Source organism: Neolamprologus multifasciatus, chromosome 12, assembly GCF_963576455.1.
Source record: "Neolamprologus multifasciatus chromosome 12, fNeoMul1.2, whole genome shotgun sequence".
Lineage (NCBI taxonomy): Eukaryota > Metazoa > Chordata > Actinopteri > Cichliformes > Cichlidae > Neolamprologus > Neolamprologus multifasciatus.
Genome location: NC_140450.1, coordinates 7894230 through 7900265, shown reverse-complemented (window position 1 = coordinate 7900265; position 6036 = coordinate 7894230). Strand labels below are relative to the sequence as shown.

The window sequence follows — 6036 nt, the reverse complement described above, 5'->3', positions numbered from 1 at the left end:
ATGTGATTTGATGTCACTCATGAATAATAATACAGCTGTACTTTTAAAGACTATATTTCAACTTGCAATAAGAACCGGATGACAGCTTTCAGGTTTTCAAGATTACTTTTTGACAAATAGTAAAAAAGGGAGGAAAACTTTCACTTTGGTGTGACAAAAGCCTTTCTTTGCTGCTCTGTGGCGTATATTTCAAGACTTCATTGTAGTTTCCCTCCTTTGTGGACGTAAACCATTTTACTTATTAAGTATCTTTCTTTATTAGACAACACGAATTAAAATGAAAAGTAATAAAGGCAGTGGAATTAGAAATAAGGTATAAAATAAATGAAATTATTACTTCTGAACAGCACTTCTAAAATACTTGGGTCTTGAACTTAACTGTTTTTTTAAGCTATTCACAGAGTCAACACATTTCAAGTCTAACCAGAGAAAGACACATGCTCTTTAATTTGATCCTTTAGCGAGCAGCAACAGGAAGTATTATCTTACCATTTCGAAACCTACAAAAGGTTTTGAAAGGTCTACATGTCACAAAGGGTCGCAGTGATAATGAAAGAGTGTTGGCATAGTGTCATTTTCTGGTTAGCTTGGGCCTTTCTCTTTCCTGTATCTGTAAATCCTGTAAATCTGTACATCTGTAAATGTACAGGTCCTCTTACAGTCCAAAGACACGTTTGGTAAATTTGTGAGTGGCTTAAGGTGCGGCTGCAAGGTAGATAAATATTTAGTGCACATCAATATATATATGGGAAAAAGTTATACCTAGCTTAAAGTGTAAAGCTTTTTGAGTGATCAGTGAGACTAGAAAAGCTCTATGAAGGCCATTTAAGCTAGATCTTTAATGGAGAAAGGTGTGTGATTCTATAAGGTAATCACAATTATTTCGAACTAGAATCTGAATTTGACTCGGAGGAAAGAGTTTCACAGGACCTCTTGGTCAAAGGTTTTGCAGACTCATTCTGAATCACTGCTTAAAAATCCCAGGATGGTTTGCAAACTGAGAAATTAATTAATTAAAGCAGCCTAAATGAAATGGAAAAAAAGCATGAATAATCACCTTTGTCACAGCCTGAGTTTCTAAATATCTGTGAGTTCCTGTGTCCGCCCATGTGGATGAGGCTCTGGTTCCTCACCTGCTTCTCTCACCTGTAATCCATTGACAGCAATCAGCGAGTCTTAAGGCCAGAGCAATCCTGCACTCTTTGCTAGTTTGTCAGCTACCTCATGGTGGTAACTAGGCCTCCTTGTCTCCCACAGCTCATGGTTTTTGTTTTGTTTGTTTGTTTGTTTGTTTGGGGGGGGGTTCCCTTGTACTTACTCCCATCTCCTTGTGTCCCTAGATCTCTTGCCTCCGATTAACCTCACCTGCAGTGTAATGTCCTGGATGCTGGCCACACCTGGTAACACTCTCCAAACCTGCTCGAAGCCCCTTTCCTGGAAGCAGCACTACTCACTGGACTCGCCTGCCATCACTCCTGGATTCCTGGAGTCACAAGGTTGGAACCTTACCTTTCACAGACCCCTTTATTCAGCCAGACGCTCACTCGGCTACCCTCCCGAAGCCTCTCACCTCCCACCTGCAAATAAGCCCGAACCGATTAAACTCATACTCACCTTCGGCCATCCGCACCACAGCTCTGGATCTAACCGCCCTCTCCTCTGTTTCAGTGCCTGTGTCAGAGACCTTTGCTACGTTCCTCTTGTCGCCTTTTGTACATGTTTCCTGTGCACAATAAAACCTTGTTAAATATCATCTTGTTTTCTCCATCGAGTCTGCTTTTGGGTTCCACTCCCACATACTAGCCTTCTGGCCTGTGACACAAAGAGAGACAGAAAAGGAAAATGATGGCTGAATCAGAGATGCTTGCTGTTAGTGGATCAGAATACTGCGATTCGCATATTTTTGAGGTTTGAAGACGAGTTTGAGATAAGGGTTGTTTTTGAGACTGCAAAGGCTTTTTTTTCCCCCAGTAGTAACAGAAGGGAGGCATGTCTAAGATTGTTACTAATGTTATTTGTTAAATGAATGTCAAATGTCACATGGGGCAAACTAGGGTTTCATAGACTTGTTTATTCCATCTCACTCATGAATGTATTTTCTGGAGATTTGAAATACATAGTGTAGGAATTAAGTGGGATAATATTGGCTTGATTATTCATTATCTTATTTACAATGAAAGGAAAATATTACAATTTGCACATGAGAAAACGGCTGCAGCAGGTGATGCAGAAATAATAAAACTACTATTAGTATCAAAGGAAAATTTTTAGATTTCATCTATTATTGGAGATCGGAGAAGTGTCTAGCTCTGGCATCATTGGCCTATTGTTCAAAGCACCTTTTTAAATGAAGAACGTGAACTCAGAGTTCAGTGAATTTCCACAAACTAACACAAACAAACCAACAAACAAATCTTTGTGAGAAAGAACAATTGAGTCAAACTGAAAAGCTACAGGAAAAAGTAGCAGTGGAGAGGTGGTTCAGGATGTAAGAGCTAATTTCACACCAGCAAATCAAAGAAGCAAAATTAAAAGACAAATCAAATAAGACACATAGAAGAGGGGTTTAATAAGACAGAGTGGGTGAACAGAGGCAACAATCAGCCTGAAAGTTTGCTGGTAATGAGCTGAGCAGAGGAAAAAAAACCCTTCAGAGGTCTAAATAAAAACTGGAAAGATCTGTGAACTGTAGCCTCATGAATTCTAAATTATTCTTGGGATTTTATTTGTAACGCTTAATGCTGGAGTTTGACACAACATTTCTGACCTTCTGCCTTCAAATGTTTCAGTTTGCAGTTTACTTAATATATGATCAATATCATGCACATGTAGTAACTTCAGCACATTAACCATTTGCATAACAAAGCAGTTAATCTGCTATGCAGCTGCTGTCACGGAAGAATGAATTTGATCCAGAAAGTGAGATCAAGGGGTGAGCTTGCTGTAATGCCCACTTGGGAAACAGAAGACTGAGAACAATGGGTGTGAGGGAGAGGGAGGTCTGTGAAAGTGAAATTGTTTTCCACAGACAGATTTGTAAACCACTGGAGCAGCTTGTAAGCAGCTTTCACTCAGATGAAACAATACCAACAGAGTCGTACATCTGCAGGCTTTCAACGCACGTGCTTTCAGAGGATGTTTGTGTTTCATTTATGGCTAATATTTGGTGTTTTTTCCTGATGGAAGCAAAGCATCAAACTTTCTCATTTTATGTACAGTATATGCCCTTTGCTGCTAGTCGCAGCCTACAGTGTGTCTCAGAGCAGTGTGGGTATTAGCAGTGAGCTACTGGAGGGATGTAGGGGAGCCATGCTAGGCCAGCGGGGCTGTAATGATGATCTTCACCATGAGTGATAATGAGTGCTAAGGTAATCCTCGCCTGGGACCACAAGCAAACACACAATAAACACACCATTCTCACACAGTCATGAACAAAATGTCACCAAGATACCGCACAAGCACTTATCTGGAAGCACCCCACACTTTGCCTGGACTTATCAGTCTGGGTACTAAGCATGCAGGGAAATTGGAGGCGCACAATCTTGCCCCTGAGGGAGGGAAACTTATGGCACCCCAAAGACTGTTATGGTGACACCCCCGTCTTGCTTCTTCTTCTCATCCTCTTTTAACAGCTTTATTCTTTTATCACACAGGCAATCAGATAGATAGTGGTGTCCTGAAACCCTTCGTAGAGCTCAGTGATTGGGGACTGTAGACAGTGGACCTCCCTAATGCAACCCCTGAGCCCTGAGGTTTTTAGCCGGAGCCACCTCTGAAAGAAAAGAAGGGGAGAAGTATGGGAAGCAGGAAAGATGAGTGCTAGAGGTTTGTGAGTTTCCGTGTGCAGAGCAGAGAGCGTGGACGGCAGAGTTTCAGGTGTTTTTTTTTTTACAAAAATGGATGTGTACATGAGTGGGTTGTGCACATAGAAGAGATGCTAGTAGCACAGATAAAAGGAAAGAAAAGCGAATCTCTTTCCCATGTGTCATAAGTCCGTCTCTTTGAATGAGAGTTAAATCTATCAAGTCAAACTGGAAGAGCTCCGTCTCTCGCTCTCTCACCTCCCCAACGCAACGTCCTCCCTTCCCCTTTGCTCATTCTCCCTCTCTTGCTCTCTCTCTCTCTCACTTTAACTTCCTCTTTGATCTGATTGTTTCTCTCCCTCGCTGGACCAAATCACTCTGCCACCCACACATCATGTCATCACGAAAAGAAGACAAGGACACGTGTGTTTGAGCCGGCCCGCATGACACTTAATGGCTGTTTGCGCATGTCCGTCTGTGAATGTGTGTAGCTTAAGTGTCCCTTCACAGGCACGACAGCAGTCTTCCCGCTAAGCTTATGAATAAATATGATATTAATCCTTAAAATATGGAGGAGGGGATTACTTTGTTTACTACGTGCGTTTCTACGTGCTACCACAGAGTCATGGAGGCATTTTTGCTTGTCCAAAAAGCTTTATGAAAAGGCATAAAAGAGTAAAAAAAAAAAAAAATGAACGGAAGAGGGATAATGTGTAATATTTCTGTGTGTGTGTGGATGTTGGCTGTGTGTGGGTGCATAACTGCCATATGTTCTTTAGGCAATTCATGGAAAATAAGAGATACGTTGGGTATTACAGCTCTATTTTTAGCACAGGCAATCTCAAACCATGCTCTTCCTTCCGTTGCTTTTAAATCTGCTCCAGCAACTTGCCAATATTTCCTCTGTCTTCTCAAAATCCTCATCATGATAAGAGAGAATATGAGTGGGGAAAAAAAGAGGAAAATTTCAGAGAAGCTAAGCAACCAATCTCCCAAAATAGGTCAGTTTGAAAGCACGATGAATTTTCATACAGCCTTTTAAAAGGCTTTTTAGGACTGAGGATTGTGGAGAAGATGCTGCTGAGGATCCCTTTCTCTCACACGCGTGCACACAGCTGGGTCGAGGTTCACTGAGGGGGCTTGAAGACTACTACTGCCCCCTGGTGTTTGCCTCTATGGTAGTGTGTTTTTCTTGGGCGTACATCCAAAGGCTCACCCCTACTGAGCATTTGGAGAGGCAAAAACGTGTGGGTTCAGTCTCCTCATATAGAAATCATCTCACCGAGGCTTCAGTCAAGGTGTGGGTGTTAAACACTGAACGAGAACGGATGAGATGTCCATTTGTTCCCCTTCACACGCCTTCTTTATGTAGTGGAGCCTACATAAACACATGGGAGAAGAAGAAATCGATAAAGATGTGCCAGACTTACCCACAAAATTGGAGCTCTCATAAGCTGCCACCTCACGTTCCGCCTGTGGTTGCATAAGAATAGGGAGGGAATCTCTGACTCATCATCCCAAAATAAGGCAAGCAATTATTCATATTTTAGGATCAAGTGAGTTAATACTGCTGACAAGGCTCTCAGCTCACCTCCAATCGCTCTTCTGTTCAACTCCGTTTAACGAATCTGCCGTATCTCTTAAAACAGCTTCTTCACAATGAAAGATTGGACTTGTGGTTTAAAATCTTCCGTAAAAACTTGTTTTATTCATCATAGAAACTAATTTATTTAACTCATATTCTGAGCCTTTTCTGTACAATAAAATTCTGTATTGCATTGTAAACCATAATTGTGTCCTTTAGCTTTCTGTACAGATTTTATTTCCTGCTCCTTCTCACCCAAAAATAAATAATTAGATCTTGAACATTAGAGAGAAGGAGCATCTGCCAACCACCACAACAGGTCCTTGATATTTTAAGTACCACGTAATAATACTTGCTATCTTGCTAGCTATTTGCTTCGCTGGATTTTTGGTGCATAAGATTTTACAAGACTGGATGTTCTCTGTTTATTAAGAGCATGTTATTAAACCACGCAGGCCTTGGGAACTAACTATAGCTAGTTGGGATTTAAATATGAACATGTTGTGTGCATTTTAGATTATTATTATATGAAAAATGATGCAATGTTTATATGTTTAGAGACTTCTGAGTCCCAGAGTGAGTGAAAACTGTATTTCCTGATTTTAGAATGGGTAATGACACGAAATATTTAGGGAAATAAATGATTTG

At 41.0% G+C, this 6036-nt stretch overlaps 1 long non-coding RNA gene across 1 annotated transcript; it reads left to right on the top strand.

Annotated features, from left to right (window-relative positions):
• The first annotated feature begins 648 nt into the window (after positions 1-648).
• Positions 649-3889, top strand: LOC146506356 (uncharacterized). Its single transcript, XR_014877204.1, has 2 exons — positions 649-1263; positions 1341-3889. It is a non-coding gene; the product is annotated as an uncharacterized LOC146506356 (long non-coding RNA).
• The last annotated feature ends 2147 nt before the right edge of the window (positions 3890-6036 follow it).